The sequence below is a fragment of the Leptinotarsa decemlineata genome, unplaced genomic scaffold (genome assembly GCF_025532065.1).
Source record: "Leptinotarsa decemlineata unplaced genomic scaffold, Ldec_3_MD MMD2_tig00078422_RagTag_RagTag, whole genome shotgun sequence".
In the NCBI taxonomy this organism is placed as follows: Eukaryota; Metazoa; Arthropoda; class Insecta; order Coleoptera; family Chrysomelidae; genus Leptinotarsa; species Leptinotarsa decemlineata.
The window spans coordinates 10,506,337-10,527,176 of NW_027412747.1; positions in this window are offsets into that span (position 1 = coordinate 10,506,337).

Sequence of the window (20,840 nt, forward strand, 5' to 3'; positions counted from 1 at the left end):
ATAGTTCTAATAAACGATATAGTGCAACCTACCTTCCAACAGCTCCCCTATGATAATATTGTCAAATATGGAAGCGGTCATGAAATAATACAAATTAATTTGAATAAATACATGAGTTGAACGATGTTCCAACCTCACTTCTATATTGTAAAATAAAAACACCCAGTATTCAGAATTCCATCTTTTGATCTTCCAAGTTCATAGATATCGAAATTGATCCGATCACAGGATACAGAAATATAAAACAATCTCCAAATACGCAAACTTTGCACAGATTGCATGCTGAGCATTTACCTTAGTACAGTGACCGGATCAAAGTTGCAATATCAGCGTATAAATCTTAAGGGAGGTCAAGATCATGAACAGACAGTATTCAGATTTTCATTTGAGTATTTATTGATCATCAGCAATGCAGCACATCTCCTTCTCTTCGATCCTGCTGGGTGGCAGTATAATGTAAGTTTTTGGTGTTTTAATATATTTTTTTTATTAACATTTTGAGTGTGGGTGTATTCTTTCCGTTTCTTTAAAACAAATATTTAAATAGGTTTTCAAATGAGTCATTTCATTATTTGGATGAATGAATGAATGGGTGAAACAGCAAATAAAATCCTCTCGTTAATAGCCAAGCGAGTACTGAGTTGCGACAATATAGTTGAGGAGCTAACTAATTTCGTGATTCAATACTCATTTCTGATTATATAAGAATCACAAAAACTATTTATATATATATATATATATATATATATATATATATATATATATATATATATTTCATTATCACTGTCGTCATTTAAATCAATGATTTTATTATTTCAAAGAATTCGGAACCCATCCTTTACTTCTTTCGCAATGCACAATTATTAGTCGCGATCCTTTGTTTGCAGGCATGTTAGGCGTACACGTTCTCGAAACATTAGTCCACCCTTTCGTAACTGTGTCGTGAGTGTCACGCCAAGATTTGTCCAAATAGAAAATTTGCCGTTGTTCTTGTCTAAATTTAGTTATTTGTTCTGAGTATTTCTCATGCAATTCGACTATTCTTCTGTTTTCCATAACTGCTTGACGTTTATTCATTATTTTGAATGTTGATCCTAGTTTCTTTATCCAATTCTGAAGAGTTTTTTCACAGCACGTTATGGCCGAAAGTATTCAATTTATTTCTTATGATTTCAGTTGTAGGAATCTCATTGCTTTTGTAACAGTCGTATATTGTTTTTTTCAATGATTTTATTTTCGAAACCATATACATTGGAAAATACCGTCTGTGTTTCAATATTCAAATGTATCCGAATCTTATTCACTGGTATTTCTGCGTTGTTATCACACTCGTTATTACTATTAGTATTGGTCCAAGGACACATTCCCCGACTTCTATACGTCACCGTAACATGACTTGAAATTCAATTTTATGACTCTTTGGCCAATAATAAAACTCGATTAGTAAAAATTATCAAATACGAACCGCCAATTCTATAGTCCACGTGGACTAGTTCGCAGCCGGTTCATTTCCATATTTCGATGTTTTTTGCCTTTGAGAGTGCAGCCAGCCAACTTTGAGTGTGCACAATATCGTTTACTTCGATTATACCAAACCTGCATTAAATATAGTTCCTTTGGTTTCGTTAGTATGACCTTTACGATAAAGGTATTCTGTTGCCTTCTGCTGCATAGCAGAGAGTTGTTCATATACTAACAGATCATTCAACAGGGGATGTTATACGTCTGTTTGGTTTTCTGCAACTGATGAAGACATCTCTTTCAAGGTTAGAACAGATGCATTAGTACTCCATATGTCCACTAATAGTGACTTGGACTTTTGCTTAGGGATAAGAATTAAGAGTTCCACATATCATATCTTTAAAAAAGATTGTGATTTCTATAAGTTGATCTCACCGAAAATCCCGCTCATTCGAATTAACACTGGCTCTAATCTCGCCAAGTAACAGTGACGTGAAAAATCTTATCAAGTTGGTTGATGCTCACAATAAATGCAAATAAAAGTGAGGAACTGCAATAGTCAATCCGAACGATTCTTGATTTTTCAGGGCATTGACTGAATTCATCGATAAAAATATGACCAATGTATAAGCAGAGAGTTCAATAGCAACCACAGGGGTAGGAAAAGCACATTTACATGCTGAATAATTTGCATTTTCCTGCGCAACTGACTTTCAGAAGAAAACCATCCATTATCCTCACTGTACAATTCACAGTGCCTGCTTTTACTTCTCAACAACATCTTATTCAACGTGCGAGATGTAGCTTTTTGTCCCGATGTGCGAGTGCTATCTGTTGTCGTACTCGAAAAATGCGCACCAGTATTCGATAAGTTCTTCAACATTTCCAACGCAAAAAAGGTTGCCGTTTTCGATGAAGTATCGCTCAAAGTGCTGTAGAAAATCATGGAATTGAAAACATCTTAAGCGATCACCAATGTGGTTTTTAGAGCAAAGCAAAATGCGGGCTATTGCACTTGATTTTTTCAAGGCCATTGAGAATTTAGGATGAGGGCTTCCTTATCAAACATTGTTGTACCGGCTTGCCAGATATTCTCTCTTCGGCTTTCTCTAAGACCGTATTTTTATGATTATGACTTTGATTATTTATGATTATGAATATCAAACTTCTCTATGATAACCATAGAGAAGTTTAATATTGATCTATTATAGGAACCTTGCGTACACAAAATAATGGAATTGGGAGATATTTACAGATAATAATTTATTACAGAATTTTAGAGATTCCAAGAATATGTGAAATTATCCGAAAGTATATCAAATATTCTGCCGTTGAGTGATTTTTGTTCTAGGGTCTTGACATCGGTCAAACTAGAGACGACCTGAGGAAGTACTTCTTTACACAGGAATGTTTCCTGGTGGAATGGAGATCTAGCACGGACGAGACAATAAAGTTCAAAGATACTCAGAATGAGGTATAAGACAGTAAGACAAATAGTCCCCAACTGAAAACAACAAATTTCTGAGGGAAATTAATGGCATCGCTTCGTAAAAGGTTGAGCGATTCCTAGTATAACAGAGCTTTTCAATGGATACCGCTCAATCAAAGAACACCTGAATAAAATAGGGCTGAATAATAAAGACCTCAGCTGCAGGCAATGTGATGAGAGAGACAGCATTTTTTGTTGAGTACAAAACACAAGCACTACAGGATAATTCTAAAGGCGCTCTCGGAGCGATGCCTGTGCGAAAGTAGCATTGGATTACATTGGATTAGAATCGCTGGAGATCAAATCCATTTGGAAAAACGTTCTCAGAAAGTTTATTTCCCATAAACGCATTTCTCCAGATGAAAGAGTTCTCCAACAATGAAGTTCGAGGTATACTGAGTTGAACCTCAAAACGATAAGCAGCCAGTCCGTCGCGAATTTTTCATATGTACCGCTCTTGGTGGAATCGAATGTGCCAAGTCACTTGAACACTTCACGTGAAAGTATCTATAGAAAAGAGACAAATCTCCAACCTTTCTTTCGATGTTCCAGACCATCAAGGTTGCACGTGATGTTCGCGTCTCCAATCAGGTGCAATTCCAGTGACATGATTGTGCCAAGACATATTGGTGTCTATTTTAACCCCCAATAAACTTATCGAAGCAGCAAGCGAAATTGTCTGACCTGACATTATTATATCCGGTTCGGAGACATTTATCTTTATGGAGAAAAGCGATGCCTGGGTTTTTCTGCCATTGAATTGAACCTGCTTGCTTCCACCTCAATTCGAAATCACTTCTAGATCCCCATTAAGATATGCAACCTCCTGCTACCGGTGAAGATGTGCCTCTGTAGCCGATGTCCTGGAATCCAAATAGAATGATGAGACAAGTGTGCTGTCGTCAGCAAATCAATATATTGGATTCTTGGTTTTTTCGAATAACTCGTTCATATACAATGAAAAGATGGTTGGATACAATATGGATCCGTGGGGAATACCAGCGTTGATGGTGAAAGTATTGGAGAGATATCCATCGACAGCCACTTGCAGGAAACGATCTTTCAGGAGAGCCATACACAGACATAGCCTACCACGCCGATGACCAGCGTTCAATTCTCCGATCGATTTTAATCCCCCAATGACGTGTGATGAGACATCACGAAGGTGTGGAGAGTCGGAAATAGGTGACAGGTTGAGGAAAACGCGCCACGTGACTGGGTGGTCTGTCTCGTTGAGGGATACGCCTGGTCGTTTGTTTGAATTATTTATGTCCACATAAAATTTAAATCTCTCGCAACGATGTTCTGAGATGCAGAAGTGTGCGCTCTGATTAAATGTAGGAATTGGATAACTAACATCCGATAGAAAACCTGTAAAAACTATTTCAGGTACCTCAATGGAATGTAATGGAAACAACATAAAAAGCCCGTAAGAGTGCAGCATAAAAAAGGGAATGAAACTATGAAACCGAGTTCCTGATATACGTATACAAGTTGATTCTAATATTGATATTCAGATAATGAATAAAGAGATCAAAGACCAATTATTGGTAAAATTAAAATCAGCATGTCTTTCATAGTCCTTAAGTTGGATACAAGCTATGTCATATAATATCCAAGTTAAAATGTTATCGAGAAATCATTATGATCATACTGTTTTATGACTCTTAAATGAGTGGAATAATATTGAAATTTTTATTCGTTTTACATCGTATTCATATTTTCGCATTGTTGTCTTGAAGTTATTTCAAATTGTTTTACTGACTGGCAGTTGAATTGATTTAATATGCGAATACATTACTGAAACAAAGTTAATATTATAGAGTTATCCAACACACATCTTGAAAAAGAAGTTTTTTGCTGTTTTCGATAATAGTGTCGTATGTATGTACAGTCATATAGTCTAAAGTAAAAGTTTTCTTTAGGGTTCACCAGTAGTGAACTCGTAAAAGACCTTTTTATTTTCTTGTATATTTCAGATATTGAAACAAATACAGAACCATGAAATATATCAATGTGATAATACAAGATTTCATTACAAAAAAAGTGAAAATTCTTGAAAGCAGATCGATTAATATTCAAAAGTAAAACTGACGCAATCACTCCATTCCCTTCCATACCTTCCATTTTCATGCATACATCAGCATCTCGTACATTGCCTGAAGCTTGACTTTAAGTCTATCTATCTGATACATAATGTTATCCCATATTTCAATATTTACTTGGCTGATAGATAATAAAGATGAATCGTTTGTGAGAGGTAAACATTTGTTCGTATTAATACCTCTGAAGAATTGACGGGTGTGATATGTATAGGTGGTGTAACACAAGTTGATAATGGAACTTTCTTTGTCTCTTGCAGGCTTGTTTACTAGTTATTTACTGAAAAAATCTGTTGAAAGTTTCTGCTTTGATTTTGTCGTCTGTTTTGTAACGAGAATTAAATATTTGTCTTTTTTTTTTTCAAAACGCACATTTACAGCGAACTCTCACTAACCTCATCTGATAGCAACACTCGAAGAAACGGTGGACTGTGCCTGTCAAATTTTCAAATGTAAAATGATGATTGTCTTAAAAAAGGCATATACACGTCGGAGAATGTTAACTGTCTATCTTTCTATTTTCTCTGAGCTCAACAAGGCCAGAAAACAATTATTATGATTAATTCTAGTCATCCTCATTCAAATTATAACTGAATATGTGGAAAACTCATTCAAAGCTCATGTCTCAGGAGTAACGTATATATTTTCGAGTTGTTCTGCTAAAAAACAATGCCAGAAGCATTACTTCACTTGAATTTTTTAATATTTTTGTCTCGGTCACGAAATCCTTTTTCTAGGAACTTCTGTCCAAGGGCACCAAAAATTATGATCGGAATAACCTCTCGCAATTTTTTGAAAAAAATCAAAAGTTATAAACGATTTATTAAAAAAAGAGGGTTTGATTTTTTACATATATCTCGAAAAATGTTGAAGATATCAAAAATTGGAAAGAGATCCTTGAAGAGAAGAAAATTTACTAAAAAAAAGTCCTAGTTTCCGTAACTCTATCACCAACATTTATAATTTTAATTTAGAGGCGAACATTGCGCTAAAAGCGGTCGATGCGCGTCCCGCACGCTCGGACCGATACATAGCTTTGAACAATAAAAATTATTTCATCCCATTAAATATCATTATTCACATACCTTCTAGACACTTGAATGAACGGAAATCCAAGGAAAATTTTTTTCCCGTTATTATTTTATTAGATATACCAACTTTAGTTAAATAAGTAATTTTTACAAGTTTTAAATTTACACGAAAACCCTGATAATTTTCAAACTGAAAACCTCAAATTTAGTTCACTTCTTGGAGCTTTTCTTGAAATCATTCAAAAAAGATTTCCGTTGGGAAAATTGAGAAATTTAGATTTTCCACTTTGTTATTAATAATCAAAGACGTTTTAAAAAGTGAAAAATTCAATTGAATCAATGAAAAATTTTTCTTACAGTATCCAAATTCATTCGTATTCATATCATTTGAAGTAACATTGAAATGAGTTTTCATAATTTTTAGCTCTATTTGTTTAAAAAGTTGTTATAAACAAATATATTGTTCATGAGATATTTGAAATTTTTTTGAAGGTATTTTCATCAGTGATGAATATTATAATTTTTGAAAGTAGAATCGCAAAAAACTGGCAAATGCCAAAAACTGGGTTATATGTATTTAGGTTTTAGGATTAGTTAGGTTAGTCTTTAAGTTATATTATGAATATTCAAAATAAAAAAGGTTGAGTGGTAGAGCACCTTCGGGTGAACTCCCCCTTGGGGTTTCTGAGTAACAAGACGAATATCATGAAACATTTCATTTCTTATTGGAAATAAAGACATTATTATTATTTTTATTATTATTATCGTAGTGTGCGCTAGTCAGGCCCTATCCCCCGAAGCCCCGATACATTCGAGAGGGCGCGCCAGCATTATCAACCAATAACCACTCCCCACACCGTGGGGTAAGTGATCATTGGGTCCGAGAATCATGTGCCCTGAGCAAGCGCAGTGAGCCAAGAATGACAGCCTTCTGCATCTGTGCGGCTGAGATTTCTGCCTTAGTGCGGCAAGCCGGTATGATTTTAAGATTCGAGAGTAGAGAGGACATCATTCCACCAAGGACTCCAATAATCAGAACAACCATCTTGACAGAGTGATCTGGATAGAGTTTGCGGAGTTCGAAGAGAAAATCTCGATATTTTATCCGTTTTTCCTCCTCTTTTCTAACGATATTCGTCTCGTCAGGAGCTGAAAACTCCACGACAAATATCGACAAATATTATTATTATTATTATTATTATTATCATCCTTTTTTTTTCACCGTAGTGTGCGCTGGTCAGGCCCTATCCCCGAATCCCCGATACATTCGGGAAGGTGCGCCAGCATTATCAACCAATGACCACTCCCCACACCGTGGGGTAGGTGATCATTGGGTCCGAGAATCATGTCCCCTGAACAAGCGCAGTCAGCCAAGAATGACAGCCTTCTGCATCTGTGCGGCTAAGATTTCTGCCTTAGTGCGGCTAAGATTTCTGCCTTAGTGCGGCAAGCCGGTATGATTTTAAGATTCGAGAGTAGAGAGGACATCATTACACCAAGGACTCCAATAATCAAAACAACCATCTTGACAGAGTGATCTGGATAGAATCTGCGGAGTTCGAAGAGAAAATCTCGATATTTTATCCGTTTATCCTCCTCTTTTCTGACGATATTCGTCTCGCCAGGAGCTGAAAACTTCACGACAAATATCGTTTTGGTCTGGTGGTCGAGAAGGACTACATCAGGCTTATTAGCTTGTATGAGCCTGAGGGTGGGAAACGAATAGTTTCAATAAATTCGGCACTTCTCGTTCCCCACAACGGATTCAATATCCCCCGGAGCGTAGGGCAACAACGATCTCTCGTCAATACCGTAAGAGTGCCGTAGATGGTAATATAGCACTCTTGGGGTCGCGTTTTGTCGATGAATATAGGCCGAGACCGCATATGCTGGACATGCTAATAGCAAGTGCATTAGGGTCTCGGGCGCCTCGCGGCAGGCCCTGCACCTTATCTCAGGAACTTCTACACCCATCACGCGACTGCGATAGACTAAGGTGTTGAAGACACCATCCTGGCAAGCCATGATGAACCCCTCAGTTTCCGACTTCAGCCCACTCGACCTGAGAAAAGCGAACGTCAGGCGCTTTGATAAGCCAAGGTCTTCAATATTATTGAAGAAGACCCCATGCATTGGCTTATCCCTGTGTCTCCGCAGAAGTAAGGTGATCTCTGCGGCTTTTATCTGAGCTTTTTGCTGAACGGGTTCCAACTCGGTGACAGAGTTGTAGTCACCTCGTTCAGAGTCGAAAACTATACCGAGTTCATCAGCTGCTCGAGCAGCTGCCCTAAGGAGAAATGCTCCAATTCCTGCTCTCTCATGGTCACGGACCATGCAGAGAAGGGGATCCGAACTCCTGACGACTTTACAGGCTGTATCCAGTACCATTCTGTCATGTAGACACTACAAACTCAAAAGTCCACGGCCTCCCTGTTGTCGGGGGAAGTATATAACCTTGGTTGTTTAAAAAAATCAAAGAGAATAAAATAAAACAAGGCTACACAGTTGCAAACAGTTACTCAGTTTTTACGAGGGAGCTATGGGTCGTGAGTTGGACGAAAAATACAAAACTAACCTCTTTGGGCGCCAATCAGTTTAGTTATCAGAATATATATATATATATATATATATATATATATATATATATATATATATATATATATATATATATATATATATATAATTATGTAACTGATAAATATAACTATAAGGATCAATGATGTCGTAAAAAAAATATATATATATATATATATATATATATATATATATATATATATATATATATATATATATATATATATATATATATATATATATATAAAGATATGCAACAGATTTCTGAACACACACTAAACATTTATTATGAAAAACATTGTAGAAATACATATATCATAAATTATGTTCAATCTCAAAAAAAATATATTTCAGGATATTTCTTCCTGTAGCAATATGCAATCGTATACATATACCTTTGCCTTACACCTTGGAAATAGTAATAAAATTCTGATATTTCCTAATCTGAATTTCGGTTAAACAGAAACTGTATAGAATTTTTTTTTTCTTGCGAAATATTCGTTGGAGCGCAAATAAAAAAAATAAACAAAATTATATATATAGCTTATCTGGAATTTCTTTCGAGGGCCGCCGGTTACATAGACTTCGTCCAATTTCCCAAGGATGATTACTGATGAATTTCACAAAAGAGTGATCAGAAACTACCATAGGTGACAGTTGAAATTGAAAGGATCCAAAATGCCGGTCGGTACTATTCTTCTACTTTTGTACATCGAATGATGATTTCAGGTAGAAATCAATATAATAAATAAAATTGAGGAGAAGGAAAAAAAGGCCTGAAAATGAAACAGGGCTTATTTGGGCACTTGGAACTTCAGCGACTCCTTCCTTTCCTTTCCTTTCTACTCATATATCCGTTCAAACACTCGGTCAAGATATTTGTAAAAAAACAAACCTCCCTGTTTTTTACTAAATTGGTTATAACTTTTGCAATTTTTTTGAGCCCCTCTTGAAATTTTTCAAAAAGTTTCTCAAGTTGCTGGAAGGTGGAAAGGATAACATACGAAATTGTATATATTGCCATTGAACAGGGTTATGAAAAGCGTAACAGACGACATCTCAATGTCTCCAAAGTCAACCGCCACATGACTTACACAGTTCTAATCACGAATATAGAGGACTAGATTCACCAGCAGAAGAAAATGCTGAAAGCAACAGTATGTTGGTATACTGATAGTTCAAACCTTCAGGTTGTGGTGCAAGTCTGAACGGTTGCAGACCCAGGAAAGATAATAACCTGACACGGGTCCTTTGCGACTGTATTCTAGACAAACTCTACTCAATTTATCATGTATTGGAAGAATCACGAAATCCAACACCTCATATGAATAAAAAAAATTTGGATACTTCAAGTATCTCCAGAAGCACTTTGCTCCCACCGAGTACCGCCCAAGTTGGTATAACTCTATCAAACATCTCACTAGAAAGACTTGGCAACTTTTCTCTTGTCTGGAATCATAGATATACTGGTCTGGAATATAATGAAGCTGCTACTCTCTTGCAAGGAAAAGCGCTGCAAGCAATTTCAGTGGATCAGAAAGTTATTAAATTCACTTCGAAATTACTTGGACTGCAGGAAGAATTCTGACAAAGTCTCCAGGATTGTCCCATTCTGAGTAATTCATACATACTTTGAAAAATGTCATCGAATTGCTAGACTACAGCAAAGCATACATACAGGACACCAATGTCCTAAATCATCATATGAAGAGACTGTTAGAGTCTGTTTAGAAGATAATTGAACAGCAGAGCATTTACTTTGTGCCTGCTCAGCAGCAGTCCGAATCAGGTTTATAATGTTAGAAAGACATTTTTTCGACAAACTGATCGACTTCGTTGAAAAGCTGAACTAATCTGATGGAGTTTGAAGTAGTTTGAGTCACAATGTTATTTGGTATTTTCATACATTGCTTAGTGATTTATTTTTCAGTTGTTATAATTCTTATTGGTTATGAAAATGCAGAGTAACTAGTTTTGTCAGGTCTTGCACTATTACAGAAATAGACTATTTTGGTCCTATGATGGTCACTGTTTGCAGAAGTCATGAAAAACGCTACAGAGTTAGAGTACAGGTGTTATGCATTAATGATTAGCTAGTTTTTTGATCACATATTATGCAATTTCAGCTGTCAGAAAACTGGTGGGAAGGAAAGGATGCCCGCAATTCATCCTCTTCTATAATGAAAACAATCTGGGAGAGGCAGCTTATGAATCAAAAACATTTTTGTTACAGATGGATCAGAATAATATGATAGATGAAATGACTGGAAAATGGATCCACTGGGTATTCCAAAGCCCCCTACCTAGCTCCTTATGTAGAGGGATGTTGGGAAAAGCTGATGAAGACCGTAAAAATAGCCTTCCGAGTGAAACTGAAAGAACAATTTCCCAAAGAAAAAGTTTTTCATTATTGATTGAAGCTGATCACATTATAAATAGTAGATGTCTAACGTACGTTTCATCAGAATATACCGACGAAATAATCACAAATAATGGAATATTGCATAGTTATTAGCAGATCGTTTCTGGAGATGGTGGATTGAATAATATATTCCCTCACTGGTGAGAAGAATGGAGTATTATGATAAGCAACTTCGAAATCTACAATTCGACGATGTAGTTATTATAGTCGATGAAATGATGGCCAAGTGAGAACGGTAGAGATCAAGACGAAGTTTGAAGAAAGTAAAAGTTTCCCAGATGTAACAGAAAATGAGTAATGGGTTTTATATTACTGAAAGAAAGAATGCTACATAATATTCCTATACACTGTATAGCTATTTATTTTTTAGTACTTATTGTTCTTTGTAGCTATGAAAATGATAGTCAAGAGTAGGTTGTTATAAAAAAAGTCTGAAACCGCTTAAAAATCAAAAACAGTTGTCATCTTTATAGATAAAATGAATATCATATTGAAAGTCATCCATTTCATTATTCATGAAAATTGAAAACTTTAATCCACTACGGAAGTTTACACGAAAATGAAATTTTATACAAATGAAGAAGTGTACACGATCGATAGAAGTTCTCAAAAAAAAACCTTCGCGAGTTTCAGAGAGGATCGAATAGACCCATTTAGTTTCAGTAAGAAGTTCTGCTCAGCTTAAGATGCTTTGTTATAATATACTGTAAATATACAGAGAAATATCAATAAGAAAGAAAGTTCATGGCTTTTTACTACTCCATCTTAATACAAAAAATGTGGGAATCTTCCAAAGGAAGGAAGAAAGCAATCAATTAACAAAGAAATAACTCTATTCAGGGTGTAACTGAATACGTGTAAAACATTTAAGGAGGTGATTCCTCTTCGAAAAAAAGATAGGATCTTTCATATAAATTTCATTGGAGCATCCCTTGTTAAGTTACAGCTCCTTAAAGGGGGTACATAAAATTTGTATAACAATTTTTTCACAAGCACTGAAGAAGTTACAATATTGAAACTAACCTGACGTTTGATACTACCAAAAAGACACTTAGCCAGTAATTTATTTGGTTCACCCCATGGTTGTAAGGGGTGGAAAACGCAACCTCAAAAATTTCCAATGTAACTTTCTGTCTTATTATTTGTTTACCATTAAAAAATTTATTTCCGATAGCCTGTTTCATTCTAAACAAAAAAAGTCTCCTGGGTTTTTTGCCCAAAATAAACCAGTTCGCAGCAAACAATTATTTTACGAACAACTACAGAGATACATCGTCATTAATGCGAACTGGATTTATTGTTATTTTGTAGTTAGTACCTGCATTGAACGATTAAAGTGTGATAAACAAAACTAATTTATTAATAACAAAACACACAACATGTAGAAATTATAGTAAATGTTCAATATGTCTACCTTCAGACGTTACGCATGCGTCTAGACGTCGGCGCATTGAGCCACGTATTCGCTCAAATATTCCTGGAGTCTCTCTGATTACCCTGCACGCATCAATGATGCGGTTTCTTAAGTTCTCTACATCGCGAACATGAAAACGATAAATCAAATACTGTGAATGGCCCCAAATAGAGGAATCGAGAGGATTGAGATCCGGGGATCGAGCGAGCCAGTTTTGTGGTCCTCCTCGAACTATCCACTGATTTGCATATGTTTCATGTTTCATATGTTTGCCCATGTAAAATGAGCAGGAACCCCATCATGCATAAAATACATATCCCTTTTGACGCCCAAAGGAACTTTCTCCAGCAGTACTGGATGCACTTCTCTTGGAAATTGTAAGTGTGCCTCACCATTTAATCGAGGAGGTAGAAAATGAGGCCCAATTAAATCAGCCCTAATAACTCCGAGCCACACATTAAGAGAAAACTGTTCTTGATGGTTAGTTTCGACAATAGCGTGAGGGTTTTCATCAGCCCACCAGCCTAGAAAGTCACAATTTCTTCTAATTATTTCCAGTATCCATTTGCAAAATTCAAGACGGTTCGGAAAGTCTCACGATAACAGTGCCTGTACTCGTTGCAGATGGTGAGGATATAAGAGTTGTTCCTTTAGAATTCGAAATACCGTCATAAGATCAACATTTAGCTGGAAAGCAATCTTTCTAGTACTGGTAGTAGGTTGTTCTTCAATCAAATTAAGTACTGCTTGCTCAAGCTGTGGTTTTCGTACTTCTCGATGGCGACCACAATCCTGCGTTTTTTTGTCGAATGAACCATATTCTCGGAATCGTTGATGAAATCGAGCAAATATTCTATGTGAAGGATGCTGCTGTTGAGGATACATTTCAGCATATCTTCTAGAAGCTTCTAACCCAGTCCCCTGCGACAGACCGTAAACGTAATGCATATCAGCCATTTCCTCATTTGTGTATGCCATTTGAATAACAAGTGAATTATTAAAGTAACAAATTAAGAACAGAACAACAACACACAATTAGTAATAATTTAATTTCGAAAATTCACAAACTGACAGCGTCATACCAATTTAATTGTCACTATCGCTAATAGCGACCTACTAGATAGATTAGTTTCGTATTTTCGCAGTTATGACGATGTATCTCTGTAGTTATTCCTAAAATAATTTTTTGCTGCGAACAGGTTCATTTTGGGCAAAAAACCCAAGAGACGTCATTCCATGACGAATGTTTGGCATACAAACTGAGTAGAGAAAAGTGTTTTTCTTATAATTCAGTGTTCATATAAAAGTATTTGTTTCGAAAGAAGTTTTCTTTCGTGTAATTCAATATTTATATGAAGGTAGCTGTTTCAAGAAAGCTTTTTATTTCAGATTTGTGTCTGAAAGTTACTTCTTTGCATGATCTACACATCTATGTATACAGTTACTTCTTTTAAAATTGATAACGTCCTTTCTTTCTTTGGATGATTTTCACATTTTTCTGTACCAAGATGGAGTAGTAGAAAGCCAAGAACTTCCTTTCCCAAAAATTAGTCACTCCTAAAATATAACCTTATCTGGATAGGCTTTGTCAAACGCATCAAAGATTAGATTATTTCAAGAAATGACATCGACGAAACAATTGTAATTTTTCCGTGAATAAAACACTAATGAATTTTCATCTTATCTGAAAATAGAATCTCACCAATAATTACATTCTAGTGATAAAATATATTTTTATCGTGTTTGTATCGCTTTCGAGTAGAGTGATTATGGAAAGTATTATAAATCTCATACCCTTTATTGGAATCAGAGATTGTTTTGATAGTGAGAGCTATCTTTGCAGTATTTTGAGTTAATGATGATTATAATACTACTGTAAAGTTTGGAACTGTACTTCAATTACTGCAAAGAAATGCTCGTAGAGTATTTGCTCTGTAAACAGAACTCCAATTATTTCAGTATCTGTTCGGGAAATCGATATATTTACATTCTTTCTGAATGAATTGATCCATTATTTTCACGGTCTCAATTAGTGGTGTTCATATATCATAAGTCGTTGAATTGTATCAATTCATTCGGAAGTATATTGCGTCAAGTGATCTATTCATAGGTTAAAATGTACCAGTTCTTAATGGAAAATTCCATTCGATATAAAGTTTTTACAAAAATTATTGAATGGAACTCATCGATACTTGATCAAAATCAAGGATGTGGATTAGGATCAATTTGTTTTGCCAACGTTTCGATTTTAGTTCAATTCTTCTTTAGTTCGAAAAGGAGTTTTTCCATGTTAAAATTACAACCAAATTCAAAAATCATCAGACGTGTTAGATATGCATTGGAAATGAAGAACACTGTAGCAAACACACAACACAACACAACAGAATGTCAGGGTGAAACTCACACTGAAATCATTTTTTAATGAACAATTTTTTCCAACAAATATCGATTTTGGAAAATCTATTTTGAATAGTTCAACAAAGCAAAAGTAAAAGAATCAGTTTGAACGTAAAAAGGGGTATTTTTTGGAAAAAAATGTTCTGACTCTCTACTTCTCCTGATTCAATTCCATATCGAACATTCGGAGTATCAACTGAATAAAAGTGTTTTAGTATAATTCAGTGTGGATATAGAATTATTTGTTTCAAAGTACTCTTTCTTTCGTGTATTTTGATGTTCTTATGAAATTAGTTATTCTATAAAGAATATTACTGAAGTTCAATCCCAACACCAAACGTGTTTCAATCACCAAGTGATGAAGATTATCACTACTACACCAAAAGTTCCAAACAGTGCATCACTAGTTATTCTGTATAATTGATAACTTGTTCATTTTGTGGAGATTCTTAATCACTTCAATGAAATCAATAAAAACACTTTGGTCTAATTTCCGCTGGTTATTTTATTTTTACGACCAGTTTCGGGTTTTTATTCCATTATCAAGTATAAAACATTTCATTGAAGTACTTATTTCGGAATGTTTTATTTTTCAGTTCGTATATGAAAGTGACTTCACAAGATATCACAAGTGATATTCACATCTTTGTGAAACGTTTAATTTGGAATTGATTACTTCCTCCCTTTGAAAGTTTTCCATACTTTTTGTTCATAGATGGAGAAGTAGAGAGACAAAACCTTTCTTTTCAAAAAACTAATTTACCACTCTCGATTCAAACAAGATTCCTATGAATTGTCATCCTGATTGATGCTGAGGAGGCAATAAGACAAGTGGCTTATCTCGAGACATCGATGTCCGCTATTGAAGATGACAGTGTTCCATGTAGGATAGGTTAGGTTATGTCGAAAGTAAATGAATCTTTTCGACCCTCCACCGCAACCCGCAAAGGTTCATTGTAGTCACATTAATTCAAACTCGACCGAATAAATACAGTTTCTTGACGAAGCCGACTAGTTTATATGGTGAGTGATCTTTCAGGTCAGATGGCAAGAGTGTGGTTCTACCAAACCTGATTCGGTTCGTAGCGGGGCAGGCACAAAGTATATGCTCTGCTGTTTCATTATTTTCCAAACAGAGGCGACATACTGTCTTCCGACAGTCCGAATATCTGCCTATGATGATTCAGACGACAGTGAACGAGGTCTGCTAGACATCGTAGTTCTTCCCTACTGTAGTCCAACAACTGTTTGGTTTCAAGCTTAGGAAGGTGAATGATCGTCTTGAAGTGAGCCAATCCTCAAAGATTTTGTCAGAAGTCTTCAAATCTTGACCCCCAGTTGTTCAAGGATTGTTTGGCAAAACTTAAAGCAATGACAATGACAGGTTCTGGTCCGATGAAGCTACTTGCAGCACCCTCCTTTGCGTGTTCCATGTAAGTGGAGTTTCACTTATATGGTTTGATACTATATGGTTTGACAACCACTCGTTATACATGGTAGGTATCCAACAAAATAGGTAGTGAGATTCTCATGTCAGAGACTTCAGTTTCATGAATAATAATTGAAGTATTCGAGAAGATATTCATATCTTCAAACCTCAATGTATAGGTTTTTCAAGTTTCTAGAATCAGTTCTCAGGAGTATGGATCATTTGGAAATATTTAATTTATGTATAATAGAATTTACATAGACTCAATTTTTTCTCATTTGGATTCCAATTTCATGAGATCATTCTACAGTAATTTCATTAATACGTACACATAAGTTGATTGAATATAATTTTTCTATTCCCACACTGAAATCCACAATGCCAAAAATTACTATTCGAAAGCTCCTTATCAGGCGAATTTTGAAACAGCTCAATATCAACAAGGCGTCTGGCCCTGTCGTCGTACCTGAATAGTGCGTGAATGAACTCGCACCAGTATTTTCCAGACTTTTCAACATGACTAACAAGAAAGGGGTTTTTCCGTATTTTTGTAAAATTGCTCGCATTCAGCCTATTCCCAAAAAGGGCAAGAAAAATCTTCCAAATAATTATAGACCTGTCGCTTTGCTATATGTGATATCAAAAATTATGGAGAAAGTTGTGAACCACCATATCCTAAATATTTGAAACATCTTGAACGATCATCAATATGGCTTTCGGAAACGATGATCAACAGGCGACCTTCTATCGTATGTCACCCATATTTGGATTAACGCTATCAAGAAACATGAAGAATCAGAAGCTGTTGCGCTCGATATTTCTAATGCCTTTGACCGTGTGTGTCATGAGGCTTTGCTGGCCAAACTTCGATGCTATGGCTTTGTCGGATTATTTTTGTGTATGGCTCTTCGCTTTCCTGAAAGAACGTTCCCTGCAGGTGGCCATCGATGGATATCTTTGGAATACTTTCACCATCAACGCTGGTGTTTTCCAGGGATCCATATTGTTCATCAACCCTCTATTTATTGTATATCAACGACTCATTGGAAAAAAACAAGAATCCAATATATTGCTCTGCTGACGACAGCATTCCTCATTCCATTTGGATTCCAGGACATCGGCAACGGAGACACATCTTCACCGGCAGCAGAAGGTTGCATATCTTATTGAGGATCTAGAAGTGATTTCGAATTGAGTTGAAAGTAATCAGGTTCAATTCAATGCGACAACAACGCAGGCATCGGTTTTCACCAAGAAGATAAGTGTCTCCGAACCGGATATAATAATGTCAGGTCAGACAATTCCGTTTTCTGCTTCCATGAGTTTGTTGGGGATGGAAATGGACACCAATATGTCTTGGCACAATTATGTCGCTGGAATTGCAAAGGCTGCTTCTCAAAAGCTTGGAACACGGTTCCGAACCAGAAAACTGTACACACCTCAGCAACTTTTATTGCTTCATAAAGCTCAGATCAGACCTTCTTTGGAGTATCGTTCTCATATATGCTGTGATACTCCATGGTTTACTGAAGATATGATTATGACTCCAGCTGTTATATTTGATACATACTGCTCACAGAGAAGATATTTTTAGAATAAGAGAATCGACATCGGATTTGGCAGATTGGTGCCATTTACTTTTGAAGTATGTATGAGTGATACAATATACAGGGTATTTCCTAACTACGGTACGAAACTCCAGAGAATGACGTCAGCCTTATCAGCATCAGTAAAATTACTCATGATGCAATAACTGCTAATTAACAACTCAAACTTTCAGTGATATGCAAAGTAGCTTCAATTTTTTTTCTCGAAAACGAAGCTAAGTATCAAGAAAACATTGGCAACAAAAAAGTTGTATTTTCAGTTAATCAATCTGATGAAATAAAAATGTTCAACACCAAGTCAGTGGCGTTCTTTTTTTCCCGATATTGTTGTCTGTGGTGCCCACTGAGACTCCACTGGACCTAATAATTCCAATCTAGTTAGGGCTGAATAAGCGCCTTATCACTTCAAATAACGATAGCAAATTTACACCAAATTGGTGTAATGATATTTAAGATATTTTATAAATACCGTTTTTTTTAACTTCAACGCCCTGTATCTCGGAAACAAAGCAATTCCGGACATATGTTCATCGAAACTTTTTTCCTTGAAACGATCTAACGAATCACCCTCTGGGGTTTCGTACCGTAGTTAGGAAACACCCTGTATTATGTGAATAAAATAATTGGAATTTTTACTATAACGTTTCGAATAAATTTGAGAATTTATACAACGGTTATGAACCAACATTTCGAAGTGTTGAAACATATCTGTGAATATTTTTCAGTTTCCAAGTGTATCTGGAGAATAGAACAATAAGGTATCACCTATATATTTTTCCGTCTATTTCAGTCACCATTTGGCTTCTCAAAATGTCAAGTTGGCAACGATGTTACATAAAATGGCCACTATAAAAAATTCTTTCTGGCATCCTACAAGATTTTGATGTTCAATGTTATCAAACTGACTGAATAATGTTATATAAAAATGATGTTTTCGGTTTCAGTAGCATTTGTTGTTAGAAAACTTTTAATAAGCCGTAATGATCCGAAGTATCTGAGTGAAACGATCTATAAAATGGGAATAAGAGGGTCAATCAATCAATGGTTTGAATCTTGTGAGTAATAGAAAAATAGTCATTAAAGTCAACGACTGGGGTCTGAGGACCCCACAGGGGTGTGCTTGGACCACTATTATTTCTACTTCATGTTGATGAACTACCCCAAAACATAAAAGAGAGTCGAGTTTTCATGTATGCCGATGACACAACAATCATTGTGACGTCTCCAGATTAAAATGAAATTGAAAATAAAACGAAACGAATGTTGGTGTAGAAACGATCATTCAATAAATAATAAAGATAAACAACATTTATCCAGTTTTCAAATCAGTATCAGCACCCCTCCAAATAAATTTAGGTTTCGAAACAACAGAATTCACAAAATTCCCTGGAAGACAACTCGATAATTAACTGTATTTCAATAATCACGTCGAATACTTGTGCACTTCTCTGCTTTTACTTTACTAACAATGAAATCAAATTTTTTAAAACATAATCTCTGGGATATGTACTATGGTCCAGTGTATTCTAAGCTTAATATAAATATTACCATTTGGGGACACTTATTAGACATGAATAGAATGTTTGTAATACAAAAACGTTTCATAAGACTAATTTTCAATCTCTAATACAAAGAATCTTGAAAGAAAATACAAGCCAACGATGAAAAAACTTTTTTACTTGAAACACCTTAATATTCTGTTTTTTAGGGTGCTAAATCTAAATATGAGACTTATTAAACCGTATCACTTATCATTTTTTCACATTTGTACATCAATATATTGAATTTTTCAATTATTCACAGAATTTAACCACTTATATAGTACAAATAAAATTGTAAAATAATTTGTGATGAACGTAGAAGAATGGCAGCAATGCTGAAACACTTTTACTGTCCAGAAAAAAGGGGAATTATATTGTTCTGTTCACAGCTGATGTTTTGTTTACTGTCAACCTAACCTTACTTTCTGGTTTCCACTACATGTGCTCATTAAAATGTCGTAATCGCGGTTGTAAGAACTCTGCTGACAGTTTTTGTTATATTTGTGGTGAGTTTGTGATTGAAAACATCAAAGAAACATTACAGACTTTGTGAAATTAAATATTTTGGAATTAATCTTGGTTATCAGGATGAAGTTTGAGCCCCGCCCAAGCTTTGTTTGTGTTGAAGATCTTAGAAAATGGCCAAAAAAGAAGAAAAAAGCCTTTGACTATGCTGTTCCTATGGTATGGAGGGAACCTAGAAACCACACTGATGATTGTTACTTTCGTAGTATTTTAGTTACCCTAAAGTGATTTCCGCCATCCGGCCAGTAGGACGCGATGTAGATTTGCCGGTCCCAGAACCTCCAGATTATTTGAATTCTGTTCAAACTGAAATGTTTTCTGATGTACTGTCAGATATAGATGAGCAATATGACGAAGAGTTCTAATGTGCTACAGCAAATATAGAGCCTAAACTGTTTACTTAGATTGAGCTTAACGACCTAGGGATCTTGAGTTAACAAAAGAAAAAGCTGAATTGCTTGGTTCTAGACTGAAAGAAAACAACTTGTTGGCAGTTGAAACTAGCATATATGTGTATAGGAAGAGAGAGCAGTAGTTTTCGAAATTTTTTGAACAAGAAGGTGATTTAGTGTACTGCTCAGATATTCCAGGTCTGATCAAAGAGTTTGGTTGAATACAAAAAAGAAGACTGGAGGCTGTTTATCGATTCTTCCAAAATAGGTTTAAAAGCTGTTTTATTACACAAAAGTAACACTTATGCATCTATACCTGCTGGCCATTCTGTACTTATGGAAGAGACCTATGGAAACCTAGAAATAGTGAATAAAATTGGCTATTCGACTGATGGTTGGATGATATGTGGTGACTTGAAAGTAACATTGATGCTTCTCGGTCAGCAAGGCGGTTTC